This window comes from Mercurialis annua, linkage group LG5 (genome assembly GCF_937616625.2).
Source record: "Mercurialis annua linkage group LG5, ddMerAnnu1.2, whole genome shotgun sequence".
Classification (NCBI taxonomy): Eukaryota; Viridiplantae; Streptophyta; class Magnoliopsida; order Malpighiales; family Euphorbiaceae; genus Mercurialis; species Mercurialis annua.
In genome coordinates this window covers 41,801,407-41,814,428 of record NC_065574.1, presented here as the reverse complement: position 1 = coordinate 41,814,428, position 13,022 = coordinate 41,801,407, and the positions used below count along the sequence as shown (strand labels likewise).

The following is a 13,022-nucleotide window of genomic DNA, read 5'->3' as shown; positions in this document are numbered from 1 at the left end:
ACCAAAATAAAAACTATCTTTAAAAGTACGTTTTGGTCCCTGAACTTTTTCATATTTCCCGTTTAGTCCCTGCATTGCAATTCACCGGTGCTCGTTGCTCGTTACTCGTTCTGTTTACGCGATAGGCGATAATAATTAAAAAAATGCAGGCGCGGACCGCAAAAATGCAAAAAAGGGGTGCAACACGAGGACTTCCCAGGAGGTCACCCATCCTAGTACTGCTCTCGCCCAAGCACGTTTAACTTCGGAGTTCTGATGGGATCCGGTGCATTAGTGCTGGTATGATCGCACCCGTCACACCTTGCACGATCATCGTATATATCTGCTGCCTTGCAACTCATTCAACCAAAATAAAAAATATCTTTAAAAGTACGTTTTGGTCCCCGAACTTTTTCATATTTCCCGTTTAGTCCCTGCATTGCAATTCACCGGTGCTCGTTGCTCGTTACTCGTTTACGCGATAGGCGATAATAATTAAAAAAATGCAGGCGCGGACCGCAAAAATGCAAAAAAGGGGTGCAACACGAGGACTTCCCAGGAGGTCACCCATCCTAGTACTGCTCTCGCCCAAGCACGTTTAACTTCGGAGTTCTGATGGGATCCGGTGCATTAGTGCTGGTATGATCGCACCCGTCACACCTTGCACGATCATCGTATATATCTGCTGCCTTGCAACTCATTCAACCAAAATAAAAAATATCTTTAAAAGTACGTTTTGGTCCCTGAACTTTTTCATATTTCCCGTTTAGTCCCTGCATTGCAATTCACCGGTGCTCGTTACTCGTTCTGTTTACGCGAGAGGCGATGATAATTAAAAAAATGCAGGCGCGGACCGCAAAAATGCCAAAAAGGGGTGCAACACGAGGACTTCCCAGGAGGTCACCCATCCTAGTACTGCTCTCGCCCAAGCACGTTTGACTTCGGAGTTCTGATGGGATCCGGTGCATTAGTGCTGGTATGATCGCACCCGTCACACCTTGCACGATCATCGTATATATCTGCTGCCTTGCAACTCATTCAACCAAAATAAAAACTATCTTTAAAAGTACGTTTTGGTCCCTGAACTTTTTCATATTTCCCGTTTAGTCCCTGCATTGCAATTCACCGGTGCTCGTTGCTCGTTACTCGTTTACGCGATAGGCGATAATAATTAAAAAAATGCAGGCGCGGACCGCAAAAATGCAAAAAAGGGGTGCAACACGAGGACTTCCCAGGAGGTCACCCATCCTAGTACTGCTCTCGCCCAAGCACGTTTAACTTCGGAGTTCTGATGGGATCCGGTGCATTAGTGCTGGTATGATCGCACCCGTCACACCTTGCACGATCATCGTATATATCTGCTGCCTTGCAACTCATTCAACCAAAATAAAAAATATCTTTAAAAGTACGTTTTGGTCCCTGAACTTTTTCATATTTCCCGTTTAGTCCCTGCATTGCAATTCACCGGTGCTCGTTGCTCGTTACTCGTTACTCGTTCTGTTTACGCGATAGGCGATAATAATTAAAAAAATGCAGGCGCGGACCGCAAAAATGCCAAAAAGGGGTGCAACACGAGGACTTCCCAGGAGGTCACCCATCCTAGTACTGCTCTCGCCCAAGCACGTTTAACTTCGGAGTTCTGATGGGATCCGGTGCATTAGTGCTGGTATGATCGCACCCGTCACACCTTGCACGATCATCGTATATATCTGCTGCCTTGCAACTCATTCAACCAAAATAAAAAATATCTTTAAAAGTACGTTTTGGTCCCTGAACTTTTTCATATTTCCCGTTTAGTCCCTGCATTGCAATTCACCGGTGCTCGTTGCTCGTTACTCGTTTACGCGATAGGCGATAATAATTAAAAAAATGCAGGCGCGGACCGCAAAAATGCAAAAAAGGGGTGCAACACGAGGACTTCCCAGGAGGTCACCCATCCTAGTACTGCTCTCGCCCAAGCACGTTTAACTTCGGAGTTCTGATGGGATCCGGTGCATTAGTGCTGGTATGATCGCACCCGTCACACCTTGCACGATCATCGTATATATCTGCTGCCTTGCAACTCATTCAACCAAAATAAAAAATATCTTTAAAAGTACGTTTTGGTCCCTGAACTTTTTCATATTTCCCGTTTAGTCCCTGCATTGCAATTCACCGGTGCTCGTTACTCGTTCTGTTTACGCGAGAGGCGATGATAATTAAAAAAATGCAGGCGCGGACCGCAAAAATGCCAAAAAGGGGTGCAACACGAGGACTTCCCAGGAGGTCACCCATCCTAGTACTGCTCTCGCCCAAGCACGTTTGACTTCGGAGTTCTGATGGGATCCGGTGCATTAGTGCTGGTATGATCGCACCCGTCACACCTTGCACGATCATCGTATATATCTGCTGCCTTGCAACTCATTCAACCAAAATAAAAACTATCTTTAAAAGTACGTTTTGGTCCCTGAACTTTTTCATATTTCCCGTTTAGTCCCTGCATTGCAATTCACCGGTGCTCGTTGCTCGTTACTCGTTTACGCGATAGGCGATAATAATTAAAAAAATGCAGGCGCGGACCGCAAAAATGCAAAAAAGGGGTGCAACACGAGGACTTCCCAGGAGGTCACCCATCCTAGTACTGCTCTCGCCCAAGCACGTTTAACTTCGGAGTTCTGATGGGATCCGGTGCATTAGTGCTGGTATGATCGCACCCGTCACACCTTGCACGATCATCGTATATATCTGCTGCCTTGCAACTCATTCAACCAAAATAAAAAATATCTTTAAAAGTACGTTTTGGTCCCTGAACTTTTTCATATTTCCCGTTTAGTCCCTGCATTGCAATTCACCGGTGCTCGTTGCTCGTTCTGTTTACGCGAGAGGCGATGATAATTAAAAAAATGCAGGCGCGGACCGCAAAAATGCAAAAAAGGGGTGCAACACGAGGACTTCCCAGGAGGTCACCCATCCTAGTACTGCTCTCGCCCAAGCACGTTTGACTTCGGAGTTCTGATGGGATCCGGTGCATTAGTGCTGGTATGATCGCACCCGTCACACCTTGCACGATCATCGTATATATCTGCTGCCTTGCAACTCATTCAACCAAAATAAAAAATATCTTTAAAAGTACGTTTTGGTCCCTGAACTTTTTCATATTTCCCGTTTAGTCCCTGCATTGCAATTCACCGGTGCTCGTTGCTCGTTACTCGTTTACGCGATAGGCGATAATAATTAAAAAAATGCAGGCGCGGACCGCAAAAATGCAAAAAAGGGGTGCAACACGAGGACTTCCCAGGAGGTCACCCATCCTAGTACTGCTCTCGCCCAAGCACGTTTAACTTCGGAGTTCTGATGGTATCCGGTGCATTAGTGCTGGTATGATCGCACCCGTCACACCTTGCACGATCATCGTATATATCTGCTGCCTTGCAACTCATTCAACCAAAATAAAAAATATCTTTAAAAGTACGTTTTGGTCCCTGAACTTTTTCATATTTCCCGTTTAGTCCCTGCATTGCAATTCACCGGTGCTCGTTACTCGTTCTGTTTACGCGAGAGGCGATGATAATTAAAAAAATGCAGGCGCGGACCGCAAAAATGCAAAAAAGGGGTGCAACACGAGGACTTCCCAGGAGGTCACCCATCCTAGTACTGCTCTCGCCCAAGCACGTTTAACTTCGGAGTTCTGATGGGATCCGGTGCATTAGTGCTGGTATGATCGCACCCGTCACACCTTGCACGATCATCGTATATATCTGCTGCCTTGCAACTCATTCAACCAAAATAAAAACTATCTTTAAAAGTACGTTTTGGTCCCTGAACTTTTTCATATTTCCCGTTTAGTCCCTGCATTGCAATTCACCGGTGCTCGTTGCTCGTTACTCGTTCTGTTTACGCGATAGGCGATAATAATTAAAAAAATGCAGGCGCGGACCGCAAAAATGCAAAAAAGGGGTGCAACACGAGGACTTCCCAGGAGGTCACCCATCCTAGTACTGCTCTCGCCCAAGCACGTTTAACTTCGGAGTTCTGATGGGATCCGGTGCATTAGTGCTGGTATGATCGCACCCGTCACACCTTGCACGATCATCGTATATATCTGCTGCCTTGCAACTCATTCAACCAAAATAAAAAATATCTTTAAAAGTACGTTTTGGTCCCTGAACTTTTTCATATTTCCCGTTTAGTCCCTGCATTGCAATTCACCGGTGCTCGTTGCTCGTTACTCGTTTACGCGATAGGCGATAATAATTAAAAAAATGCAGGCGCGGACCGCAAAAATGCAAAAAAGGGGTGCAACACGAGGACTTCCCAGGAGGTCACCCATCCTAGTACTGCTCTCGCCCAAGCACGTTTAACTTCGGAGTTCTGATGGTATCCGGTGCATTAGTGCTGGTATGATCGCACCCGTCACACCTTGCACGATCATCGTATATATCTGCTGCCTTGCAACTCATTCAACCAAAATAAAAAATATCTTTAAAAGTACGTTTTGGTCCCTGAACTTTTTCATATTTCCCGTTTAGTCCCTGCATTGCAATTCACCGGTGCTCGTTACTCGTTCTGTTTACGCGAGAGGCGATGATAATTAAAAAAATGCAGGCGCGGACCGCAAAAATGCAAAAAAGGGGTGCAACACGAGGACTTCCCAGGAGGTCACCCATCCTAGTACTGCTCTCGCCCAAGCACGTTTAACTTCGGAGTTCTGATGGGATCCGGTGCATTAGTGCTGGTATGATCGCACCCGTCACACCTTGCACGATCATCGTATATATCTGCTGCCTTGCAACTCATTCAACCAAAATAAAAACTATCTTTAAAAGTACGTTTTGGTCCCTGAACTTTTTCATATTTCCCGTTTAGTCCCTGCATTGCAATTCACCGGTGCTCGTTGCTCGTTACTCGTTCTGTTTACGCGATAGGCGATAATAATTAAAAAAATGCAGGCGCGGACCGCAAAAATGCAAAAAAGGGGTGCAACACGAGGACTTCCCAGGAGGTCACCCATCCTAGTACTGCTCTCGCCCAAGCACGTTTAACTTCGGAGTTCTGATGGGATCCGGTGCATTAGTGCTGGTATGATCGCACCCGTCACACCTTGCACGATCATCGTATATATCTGCTGCCTTGCAATTCATTCAACCAAAATAAAAAATATCTTTAAAAGTACGTTTTGGTCCCTGAACTTTTTCATATTTCCCGTTTAGTCCCTGCATTGCAATTCACCGGTGCTCGTTTCTCGTTACTCGTTTACGCGATAGGCGTTAATAATTAAAAAAATGCAGGCGCGGACCGCAAAAATGCAAAAAAGGGGTGCAACACGAGGACTTCCCAGGAGGTCACCCATCCTAGTACTGCTCTCGCCCAAGCACGTTTAACTTCGGAGTTCTGATGGGATCCGGTGCATTAGTGCTGGTATGATCGCACCCGTCACACCTTGCACGATCATCGTATATATCTGCTGCCTTGCAACTCATTCAACCAAAATAAAAAATATCTTTAAAAGTACGTTTTGGTCCCTGAACTTTTTCATATTTCCCGTTTAGTCCCTGCATTGCAATTCACCGGTGCTCGTTACTCGTTACTCGTTTACGCGAGAGGCGATGATAATTAAAAAAATGCAGGCGCGGACCGCAAAAATGCAAAAAAGGGGTGCAACACGAGGACTTCCCAGGAGGTCACCCATCCTAGTACTGCTCTCGCCCAAGCACGTTTAACTTCGGAGTTCTGATGGGATCCGGTGCATTAGTGCTGGTATGATCGCACCCGTCACACCTTGCACGATCATCGTATATATCTGCTGCCTTGCAACTCATTCAACCAAAATAAAAACTATCTTTAAAAGTACGTTTTGGTCCCTGAACTTTTTCATATTTCCCGTTTAGTCCCTGCATTGCAATTCACCGGTGCTCGTTGCTCGTTACTCGTTCTGTTTACGCGATAGGCGATAATAATTAAAAAAATGCAGGCGCGGACCGCAAAAATGCAAAAAAGGGGTGCAACACGAGGACTTCCCAGGAGGTCACCCATCCTAGTACTGCTCTCGCCCAAGCACGTTTAACTTCGGAGTTCTGATGGGATCCGGTGCATTAGTGCTGGTATGATCGCACCCGTCACACCTTGCACGATCATCGTATATATCTGCTGCCTTGCAACTCATTCAACCAAAATAAAAAATATCTTTAAAAGTACGTTTTGGTCCCTGAACTTTTTCATATTTCCCGTTTAGTCCCTGCATTGCAATTCACCGGTGCTCGTTGCTCGTTACTCGTTTACGCGATAGGCGATAATAATTAAAAAAATGCAGGCGCGGACCGCAAAAATGCAAAAAAGGGGTGCAACACGAGGACTTCCCAGGAGGTCACCCATCCTAGTACTGCTCTCGCCCAAGCACGTTTAACTTCGGAGTTCTGATGGGATCCGGTGCATTAGTGCTGGTATGATCGCACCCGTCACACCTTGCACGATCATCGTATATATCTGCTGCCTTGCAACTCATTCAACCAAAATAAAAAATATCTTTAAAAGTACGTTTTGGTCCCTGAACTTTTTCATATTTCCCGTTTAGTCCCTGCAGTGCAATTCACCGGTGCTCGTTGCTCGTTACTCGTTACTCGTTCTGTTTACGCGATAGGCGATAATAATTAAAAAAATGCAGGCGCGGACCGCAAAAATGCCAAAAAGGGGTGCAACACGAGGACTTCCCAGGAGGTCACCCATCCTAGTACTGCTCTCGCCCAAGCACGTTTAACTTCGGAGTTCTGATGGGATCCGGTGCATTAGTGCTGGTATGATCGCACCCGTCACACCTTGCACGATCATCGTATATATCTGCTGCCTTGCAACTCATTCAACCAAAATAAAAAATATCTTTAAAAGTACGTTTTGGTCCCTGAACTTTTTCATATTTCCCGTTTAGTCCCTGCATTGCAATTCACCGGTGCTCGTTGCTCGTTACTCGTTTACGCGATAGGCGATAATAATTAAAAAAATGCAGGCGCGGACCGCAAAAATGCAAAAAAGGGGTGCAACACGAGGACTTCCCAGGAGGTCACCCATCCTAGTACTGCTCTCGCCCAAGCACGTTTAACTTCGGAGTTCTGATGGGATCCGGTGCATTAGTGCTGGTATGATCGCACCCGTCACACCTTGCACGATCATCGTATATATCTGCTGCCTTGCAACTCATTCAACCAAAATAAAAAATATCTTTAAAAGTACGTTTTGGTCCCTGAACTTTTTCATATTTCCCGTTTAGTCCCTGCATTGCAATTCACCGGTGCTCGTTACTCGTTCTGTTTACGCGAGAGGCGATGATAATTAAAAAAATGCAGGCGCGGACCGCAAAAATGCCAAAAAGGGGTGCAACACGAGGACTTCCCAGGAGGTCACCCATCCTAGTACTGCTCTCGCCCAAGCACGTTTGACTTCGGAGTTCTGATGGGATCCGGTGCATTAGTGCTGGTATGATCGCACCCGTCACACCTTGCACGATCATCGTATATATCTGCTGCCTTGCAACTCATTCAACCAAAATAAAAACTATCTTTAAAAGTACGTTTTGGTCCCTGAACTTTTTCATATTTCCCGTTTAGTCCCTGCATTGCAATTCACCGGTGCTCGTTGCTCGTTACTCGTTTACGCGATAGGCGATAATAATTAAAAAAATGCAGGCGCGGACCGCAAAAATGCAAAAAAGGGGTGCAACACGAGGACTTCCCAGGAGGTCACCCATCCTAGTACTGCTCTCGCCCAAGCACGTTTAACTTCGGAGTTCTGATGGGATCCGGTGCATTAGTGCTGGTATGATCGCACCCGTCACACCTTGCACGATCATCGTATATATCTGCTGCCTTGCAACTCATTCAACCAAAATAAAAAATATCTTTAAAAGTACGTTTTGGTCCCTGAACTTTTTCATATTTCCCGTTTAGTCCCTGCATTGCAATTCACCGGTGCTCGTTGCTCGTTCTGTTTACGCGAGAGGCGATGATAATTAAAAAAATGCAGGCGCGGACCGCAAAAATGCAAAAAAGGGGTGCAACACGAGGACTTCCCAGGAGGTCACCCATCCTAGTACTGCTCTCGCCCAAGCACGTTTGACTTCGGAGTTCTGATGGGATCCGGTGCATTAGTGCTGGTATGATCGCACCCGTCACACCTTGCACGATCATCGTATATATCTGCTGCCTTGCAACTCATTCAACCAAAATAAAAAATATCTTTAAAAGTACGTTTTGGTCCCTGAACTTTTTCATATTTCCCGTTTAGTCCCTGCATTGCAATTCACCGGTGCTCGTTGCTCGTTACTCGTTTACGCGATAGGCGATAATAATTAAAAAAATGCAGGCGCGGACCGCAAAAATGCAAAAAAGGGGTGCAACACGAGGACTTCCCAGGAGGTCACCCATCCTAGTACTGCTCTCGCCCAAGCACGTTTAACTTCGGAGTTCTGATGGTATCCGGTGCATTAGTGCTGGTATGATCGCACCCGTCACACCTTGCACGATCATCGTATATATCTGCTGCCTTGCAACTCATTCAACCAAAATAAAAAATATCTTTAAAAGTACGTTTTGGTCCCTGAACTTTTTCATATTTCCCGTTTAGTCCCTGCATTGCAATTCACCGGTGCTCGTTACTCGTTCTGTTTACGCGAGAGGCGATGATAATTAAAAAAATGCAGGCGCGGACCGCAAAAATGCAAAAAAGGGGTGCAACACGAGGACTTCCCAGGAGGTCACCCATCCTAGTACTGCTCTCGCCCAAGCACGTTTAACTTCGGAGTTCTGATGGGATCCGGTGCATTAGTGCTGGTATGATCGCACCCGTCACACCTTGCACGATCATCGTATATATCTGCTGCCTTGCAACTCATTCAACCAAAATAAAAACTATCTTTAAAAGTACGTTTTGGTCCCTGAACTTTTTCATATTTCCCGTTTAGTCCCTGCATTGCAATTCACCGGTGCTCGTTGCTCGTTACTCGTTCTGTTTACGCGATAGGCGATAATAATTAAAAAAATGCAGGCGCGGACCGCAAAAATGCAAAAAAGGGGTGCAACACGAGGACTTCCCAGGAGGTCACCCATCCTAGTACTGCTCTCGCCCAAGCACGTTTAACTTCGGAGTTCTGATGGGATCCGGTGCATTAGTGCTGGTATGATCGCACCCGTCACACCTTGCACGATCATCGTATATATCTGCTGCCTTGCAATTCATTCAACCAAAATAAAAAATATCTTTAAAAGTACGTTTTGGTCCCTGAACTTTTTCATATTTCCCGTTTAGTCCCTGCATTGCAATTCACCGGTGCTCGTTGCTCGTTCTGTTTACGCGAGAGGCGATAATAATTAAAAAAATGCAGGCGCGGACCGCAAAAATGCAAAAAAGGGGTGCAACACGAGGACTTCCCAGGAGGTCACCCATCCTAGTACTGCTCTCGCCCAAGCACGTTTAACTTCGGAGTTCTGATGGGATCCGGTGCATTAGTGCTGGTATGATCGCACCCGTCACACCTTGCACGATCATCGTATATATCTGCTGCCTTGCAACTCATTCAACCAAAATAAAAACTATCTTTAAAAGTACGTTTTGGTCCCTGAACTTTTTCATATTTCCCGTTTAGTCCCTGCATTGCAATTCACCGGTGCTCGTTGCTCGTTACTCGTTTACGCGATAGGCGATAATAATTAAAAAAATGCAGGCGCGGACCGCAAAAATGCAAAAAAGGGGTGCAACACGAGGACTTCCCAGGAGGTCACCCATCCTAGTACTGCTCTCGCCCAAGCACGTTTGACTTCGGAGTTCTGATGGGATCCGGTGCATTAGTGCTGGTATGATCGCACCCGTCACACCTTGCACGATCATCGTATATATCTGCTGCCTTGCAACTCATTCAACCAAAATAAAAAATATCTTTAAAAGTACGTTTTGGTCCCTGAACTTTTTCATATTTCCCGTTTAGTCCCTGCATTGCAATTCACCGGTGCTCGTTACTCGTTCTGTTTACGCGAGAGGCGATGATAATTAAAAAAATGCAGGCGCGGACCGCAAAAATGCAAAAAAGGGGTGCAACACGAGGACTTCCCAGGAGGTCACCCATCCTAGTACTGCTCTCGCCCAAGCACGTTTAACTTCGGAGTTCTGATGGGATCCGGTGCATTAGTGCTGGTATGATCGCACCCGTCACACCTTGCACGATCATCGTATATATCTGCTGCCTTGCAACTCATTCAACCAAAATAAAAAATATCTTTAAAAGTACGTTTTGGTCCCTGAACTTTTTCATATTTCCCGTTTAGTCCCTGCATTGCAATTCACCGGTGCTCGTTGCTCGTTACTCGTTTACGCGATAGGCGATAATAATTAAAAAAATGCAGGCGCGGACCGCAAAAATGCAAAAAAGGGGTGCAACACGAGGACTTCCCAGGAGGTCACCCATCCTAGTACTGCTCTCGCCCAAGCACGTTTAACTTCGGAGTTCTGATGGGATCCGGTGCATTAGTGCTGGTATGATCGCACCCGTCACACCTTGCACGATCATCGTATATATCTGCTGCCTTGCAACTCATTCAACCAAAATAAAAACTATCTTTAAAAGTACGTTTTGGTCCCTGAACTTTTTCATATTTCCCGTTTAGTCCCTGCATTGCAATTCACCGGTGCTCGTTACTCGTTCTGTTTACGCGATAGGCGATAATAATTAAAAAAATGCAGGCGCGGACCGCAAAAATGCAAAAAAGGGGTGCAACACGAGGACTTCCCAGGAGGTCACCCATCCTAGTACTGCTCTCGCCCAAGCACGTTTAACTTCGGAGTTCTGATGGGATCCGGTGCATTAGTGCTGGTATGATCGCACCCGTCACACCTTGCACGATCATCGTATATATCTGCTGCCTTGCAATTCATTCAACCAAAATAAAAAATATCTTTAAAAGTACGTTTTGGTCCCTGAACTTTTTCATATTTCCCGTTTAGTCCCTGCATTGCAATTCACCGGTGCTCGTTGCTCGTTCTGTTTACGCGAGAGGCGATAATAATTAAAAAAATGCAGGCGCGGACCGCAAAAATGCAAAAAAGGGGTGCAACACGAGGACTTCCCAGGAGGTCACCCATCCTAGTACTGCTCTCGCCCAAGCACGTTTAACTTCGGAGTTCTGATGGGATCCGGTGCATTAGTGCTGGTATGATCGCACCCGTCACACCTTGCACGATCATCGTATATATCTGCTGCCTTGCAACTCATTCAACCAAAATAAAAACTATCTTTAAAAGTACGTTTTGGTCCCTGAACTTTTTCATATTTCCCGTTTAGTCCCTGCATTGCAATTCACCGGTGCTCGTTGCTCGTTACTCGTTTACGCGATAGGCGATAATAATTAAAAAAATGCAGGCGCGGACCGCAAAAATGCAAAAAAGGGGTGCAACACGAGGACTTCCCAGGAGGTCACCCATCCTAGTACTGCTCTCGCCCAAGCACGTTTGACTTCGGAGTTCTGATGGGATCCGGTGCATTAGTGCTGGTATGATCGCACCCGTCACACCTTGCACGATCATCGTATATATCTGCTGCCTTGCAACTCATTCAACCAAAATAAAAAATATCTTTAAAAGTACGTTTTGGTCCCTGAACTTTTTCATATTTCCCGTTTAGTCCCTGCATTGCAATTCACCGGTGCTCGTTACTCGTTCTGTTTACGCGAGAGGCGATGATAATTAAAAAAATGCAGGCGCGGACCGCAAAAATGCAAAAAAGGGGTGCAACACGAGGACTTCCCAGGAGGTCACCCATCCTAGTACTGCTCTCGCCCAAGCACGTTTAACTTCGGAGTTCTGATGGGATCCGGTGCATTAGTGCTGGTATGATCGCACCCGTCACACCTTGCACGATCATCGTATATATCTGCTGCCTTGCAACTCATTCAACCAAAATAAAAAATATCTTTAAAAGTACGTTTTGGTCCCTGAACTTTTTCATATTTCCCGTTTAGTCCCTGCATTGCAATTCACCGGTGCTCGTTGCTCGTTACTCGTTTACGCGATAGGCGATAATAATTAAAAAAATGCAGGCGCGGACCGCAAAAATGCAAAAAAGGGGTGCAACACGAGGACTACCCAGGAGGTCACCCATCCTAGTACTGCTCTCGCCCAAGCACGTTTAACTTCGGAGTTCTGATGGGATCCGGTGCATTAGTGCTGGTATGATCGCACCCGTCACACCTTGCACGATCATCGTATATATCTGCTGCCTTGCAACTCATTCAACCAAAATAAAAAATATCTTTAAAAGTACGTTTTGGTCCCTGAACTTTTTCATATTTCCCGTTTAGTCCCTGCATTGCAATTCACCGGTGCTCGTTGCTCGTTACTCGTTTACGCGATAGGCGATAATAATTAAAAAAATGCAGGCGCGGACCGCAAAAATGCAAAAAAGGGGTGCAACACGAGGACTTCCCAGGAGGTCACCCATCCTAGTACTGCTCTCGCCCAAGCACGTTTAACTTCGGAGTTCTGATGGGATCCGGTGCATTAGTGCTGGTATGATCGCACCCGTCACACCTTGCACGATCATCGTATATATCTGCTGCCTTGCAACTCATTCAACCAAAATAAAAAATATCTTTAAAAGTACGTTTTGGTCCCTGAACTTTTTCATATTTCCCGTTTAGTCCCTGCATTGCAATTCACCGGTGCTCGTTGCTCGTTACTCGTTACTCGTTCTGTTTACGCGATAGGCGATAATAATTAAAAAAATGCAGACGCGGACCGCAAAAATGCCAAAAAGGGGTGCAACACGAGGACTTCCCAGGAGGTCACCCATCCTAGTACTGCTCTCGCCCAAGCACGTTTAACTTCGGAGTTCTGATGGGATCCGGTGCATTAGTGCTGGTATGATCGCACCCGTCACACCTTGCACGATCATCGTATATATCTGCTGCCTTGCAACTCATTCAACCAAAATAAAAATATCTTTAAAAGTACGTTTTGGTCCCTGAACTTTTTCATATTTCCCGTTTAGTCCCTGCATTGCAATTCACCGGTGCTCGTTACTCGTTCTG

The 13,022-nt window shown here is 45.9% G+C and overlaps 38 non-coding genes across 38 annotated transcripts; all 38 read right to left on the bottom strand.

The window, feature by feature from the left end:
- Window positions 1–174: 174 nt before the first annotated feature.
- Window positions 175–293, bottom strand: LOC126683756 (5S ribosomal RNA). The gene has a single exon (XR_007641968.1). It is a non-coding gene; the product is annotated as a 5S ribosomal RNA (ribosomal RNA).
- A 220-nt stretch (window positions 294–513) lies between these two features.
- LOC126683755 (5S ribosomal RNA) lies at window positions 514–632 on the bottom strand. The gene has a single exon (XR_007641967.1). It is a non-coding gene; the product is annotated as a 5S ribosomal RNA (ribosomal RNA).
- A 218-nt stretch (window positions 633–850) lies between these two features.
- Window positions 851–969, bottom strand: LOC126684555 (5S ribosomal RNA). Its single transcript, XR_007642728.1, has one exon. It is a non-coding gene; the product is annotated as a 5S ribosomal RNA (ribosomal RNA).
- Window positions 970–1,189: 220 nt separating this feature from the next.
- On the bottom strand, window positions 1,190–1,308 carry LOC126683754 (5S ribosomal RNA). Its single transcript, XR_007641966.1, has one exon. It is a non-coding gene; the product is annotated as a 5S ribosomal RNA (ribosomal RNA).
- Window positions 1,309–1,540: 232 nt separating this feature from the next.
- Window positions 1,541–1,659, bottom strand: LOC126683753 (5S ribosomal RNA). The gene has a single exon (XR_007641965.1). It is a non-coding gene; the product is annotated as a 5S ribosomal RNA (ribosomal RNA).
- A 220-nt stretch (window positions 1,660–1,879) lies between these two features.
- LOC126683752 (5S ribosomal RNA) lies at window positions 1,880–1,998 on the bottom strand. The gene has a single exon (XR_007641964.1). It is a non-coding gene; the product is annotated as a 5S ribosomal RNA (ribosomal RNA).
- Window positions 1,999–2,216: 218 nt separating this feature from the next.
- LOC126684554 (5S ribosomal RNA) lies at window positions 2,217–2,335 on the bottom strand. Its single transcript, XR_007642727.1, has one exon. It is a non-coding gene; the product is annotated as a 5S ribosomal RNA (ribosomal RNA).
- Window positions 2,336–2,555: 220 nt separating this feature from the next.
- On the bottom strand, window positions 2,556–2,674 carry LOC126683751 (5S ribosomal RNA). The gene has a single exon (XR_007641963.1). It is a non-coding gene; the product is annotated as a 5S ribosomal RNA (ribosomal RNA).
- A 218-nt stretch (window positions 2,675–2,892) lies between these two features.
- LOC126684553 (5S ribosomal RNA) lies at window positions 2,893–3,011 on the bottom strand. Its single transcript, XR_007642726.1, has one exon. It is a non-coding gene; the product is annotated as a 5S ribosomal RNA (ribosomal RNA).
- Window positions 3,012–3,231: 220 nt separating this feature from the next.
- LOC126684992 (5S ribosomal RNA) lies at window positions 3,232–3,350 on the bottom strand. Its single transcript, XR_007643151.1, has one exon. It is a non-coding gene; the product is annotated as a 5S ribosomal RNA (ribosomal RNA).
- A 218-nt stretch (window positions 3,351–3,568) lies between these two features.
- On the bottom strand, window positions 3,569–3,687 carry LOC126683749 (5S ribosomal RNA). Its single transcript, XR_007641961.1, has one exon. It is a non-coding gene; the product is annotated as a 5S ribosomal RNA (ribosomal RNA).
- Window positions 3,688–3,912: 225 nt separating this feature from the next.
- On the bottom strand, window positions 3,913–4,031 carry LOC126683748 (5S ribosomal RNA). Its single transcript, XR_007641960.1, has one exon. It is a non-coding gene; the product is annotated as a 5S ribosomal RNA (ribosomal RNA).
- Window positions 4,032–4,251: 220 nt separating this feature from the next.
- LOC126684991 (5S ribosomal RNA) lies at window positions 4,252–4,370 on the bottom strand. Its single transcript, XR_007643150.1, has one exon. It is a non-coding gene; the product is annotated as a 5S ribosomal RNA (ribosomal RNA).
- A 218-nt stretch (window positions 4,371–4,588) lies between these two features.
- LOC126683747 (5S ribosomal RNA) lies at window positions 4,589–4,707 on the bottom strand. The gene has a single exon (XR_007641959.1). It is a non-coding gene; the product is annotated as a 5S ribosomal RNA (ribosomal RNA).
- Window positions 4,708–4,932: 225 nt separating this feature from the next.
- Window positions 4,933–5,051, bottom strand: LOC126683746 (5S ribosomal RNA). The gene has a single exon (XR_007641958.1). It is a non-coding gene; the product is annotated as a 5S ribosomal RNA (ribosomal RNA).
- Window positions 5,052–5,271: 220 nt separating this feature from the next.
- On the bottom strand, window positions 5,272–5,390 carry LOC126683745 (5S ribosomal RNA). The gene has a single exon (XR_007641957.1). It is a non-coding gene; the product is annotated as a 5S ribosomal RNA (ribosomal RNA).
- A 220-nt stretch (window positions 5,391–5,610) lies between these two features.
- LOC126683744 (5S ribosomal RNA) lies at window positions 5,611–5,729 on the bottom strand. Its single transcript, XR_007641956.1, has one exon. It is a non-coding gene; the product is annotated as a 5S ribosomal RNA (ribosomal RNA).
- Window positions 5,730–5,954: 225 nt separating this feature from the next.
- LOC126683743 (5S ribosomal RNA) lies at window positions 5,955–6,073 on the bottom strand. Its single transcript, XR_007641955.1, has one exon. It is a non-coding gene; the product is annotated as a 5S ribosomal RNA (ribosomal RNA).
- A 220-nt stretch (window positions 6,074–6,293) lies between these two features.
- Window positions 6,294–6,412, bottom strand: LOC126683742 (5S ribosomal RNA). The gene has a single exon (XR_007641954.1). It is a non-coding gene; the product is annotated as a 5S ribosomal RNA (ribosomal RNA).
- Window positions 6,413–6,644: 232 nt separating this feature from the next.
- LOC126683741 (5S ribosomal RNA) lies at window positions 6,645–6,763 on the bottom strand. Its single transcript, XR_007641953.1, has one exon. It is a non-coding gene; the product is annotated as a 5S ribosomal RNA (ribosomal RNA).
- A 220-nt stretch (window positions 6,764–6,983) lies between these two features.
- On the bottom strand, window positions 6,984–7,102 carry LOC126683740 (5S ribosomal RNA). The gene has a single exon (XR_007641952.1). It is a non-coding gene; the product is annotated as a 5S ribosomal RNA (ribosomal RNA).
- Window positions 7,103–7,320: 218 nt separating this feature from the next.
- Window positions 7,321–7,439, bottom strand: LOC126684552 (5S ribosomal RNA). Its single transcript, XR_007642725.1, has one exon. It is a non-coding gene; the product is annotated as a 5S ribosomal RNA (ribosomal RNA).
- Window positions 7,440–7,659: 220 nt separating this feature from the next.
- LOC126683738 (5S ribosomal RNA) lies at window positions 7,660–7,778 on the bottom strand. The gene has a single exon (XR_007641950.1). It is a non-coding gene; the product is annotated as a 5S ribosomal RNA (ribosomal RNA).
- A 218-nt stretch (window positions 7,779–7,996) lies between these two features.
- On the bottom strand, window positions 7,997–8,115 carry LOC126684551 (5S ribosomal RNA). The gene has a single exon (XR_007642724.1). It is a non-coding gene; the product is annotated as a 5S ribosomal RNA (ribosomal RNA).
- Window positions 8,116–8,335: 220 nt separating this feature from the next.
- LOC126684990 (5S ribosomal RNA) lies at window positions 8,336–8,454 on the bottom strand. The gene has a single exon (XR_007643149.1). It is a non-coding gene; the product is annotated as a 5S ribosomal RNA (ribosomal RNA).
- A 218-nt stretch (window positions 8,455–8,672) lies between these two features.
- Window positions 8,673–8,791, bottom strand: LOC126683737 (5S ribosomal RNA). Its single transcript, XR_007641949.1, has one exon. It is a non-coding gene; the product is annotated as a 5S ribosomal RNA (ribosomal RNA).
- Window positions 8,792–9,016: 225 nt separating this feature from the next.
- Window positions 9,017–9,135, bottom strand: LOC126683736 (5S ribosomal RNA). Its single transcript, XR_007641948.1, has one exon. It is a non-coding gene; the product is annotated as a 5S ribosomal RNA (ribosomal RNA).
- Window positions 9,136–9,353: 218 nt separating this feature from the next.
- LOC126683735 (5S ribosomal RNA) lies at window positions 9,354–9,472 on the bottom strand. Its single transcript, XR_007641947.1, has one exon. It is a non-coding gene; the product is annotated as a 5S ribosomal RNA (ribosomal RNA).
- A 220-nt stretch (window positions 9,473–9,692) lies between these two features.
- Window positions 9,693–9,811, bottom strand: LOC126684550 (5S ribosomal RNA). The gene has a single exon (XR_007642723.1). It is a non-coding gene; the product is annotated as a 5S ribosomal RNA (ribosomal RNA).
- A 218-nt stretch (window positions 9,812–10,029) lies between these two features.
- Window positions 10,030–10,148, bottom strand: LOC126683734 (5S ribosomal RNA). Its single transcript, XR_007641946.1, has one exon. It is a non-coding gene; the product is annotated as a 5S ribosomal RNA (ribosomal RNA).
- A 220-nt stretch (window positions 10,149–10,368) lies between these two features.
- On the bottom strand, window positions 10,369–10,487 carry LOC126683733 (5S ribosomal RNA). Its single transcript, XR_007641945.1, has one exon. It is a non-coding gene; the product is annotated as a 5S ribosomal RNA (ribosomal RNA).
- Window positions 10,488–10,705: 218 nt separating this feature from the next.
- Window positions 10,706–10,824, bottom strand: LOC126683731 (5S ribosomal RNA). The gene has a single exon (XR_007641944.1). It is a non-coding gene; the product is annotated as a 5S ribosomal RNA (ribosomal RNA).
- Window positions 10,825–11,042: 218 nt separating this feature from the next.
- Window positions 11,043–11,161, bottom strand: LOC126683730 (5S ribosomal RNA). Its single transcript, XR_007641943.1, has one exon. It is a non-coding gene; the product is annotated as a 5S ribosomal RNA (ribosomal RNA).
- A 220-nt stretch (window positions 11,162–11,381) lies between these two features.
- LOC126684548 (5S ribosomal RNA) lies at window positions 11,382–11,500 on the bottom strand. Its single transcript, XR_007642721.1, has one exon. It is a non-coding gene; the product is annotated as a 5S ribosomal RNA (ribosomal RNA).
- A 218-nt stretch (window positions 11,501–11,718) lies between these two features.
- On the bottom strand, window positions 11,719–11,837 carry LOC126683729 (5S ribosomal RNA). Its single transcript, XR_007641942.1, has one exon. It is a non-coding gene; the product is annotated as a 5S ribosomal RNA (ribosomal RNA).
- A 220-nt stretch (window positions 11,838–12,057) lies between these two features.
- On the bottom strand, window positions 12,058–12,176 carry LOC126684872 (5S ribosomal RNA). Its single transcript, XR_007643038.1, has one exon. It is a non-coding gene; the product is annotated as a 5S ribosomal RNA (ribosomal RNA).
- Window positions 12,177–12,396: 220 nt separating this feature from the next.
- LOC126683728 (5S ribosomal RNA) lies at window positions 12,397–12,515 on the bottom strand. Its single transcript, XR_007641941.1, has one exon. It is a non-coding gene; the product is annotated as a 5S ribosomal RNA (ribosomal RNA).
- Window positions 12,516–12,747: 232 nt separating this feature from the next.
- On the bottom strand, window positions 12,748–12,866 carry LOC126683726 (5S ribosomal RNA). Its single transcript, XR_007641939.1, has one exon. It is a non-coding gene; the product is annotated as a 5S ribosomal RNA (ribosomal RNA).
- Between the last annotated feature and the right edge of the window lie 156 nt (window positions 12,867–13,022).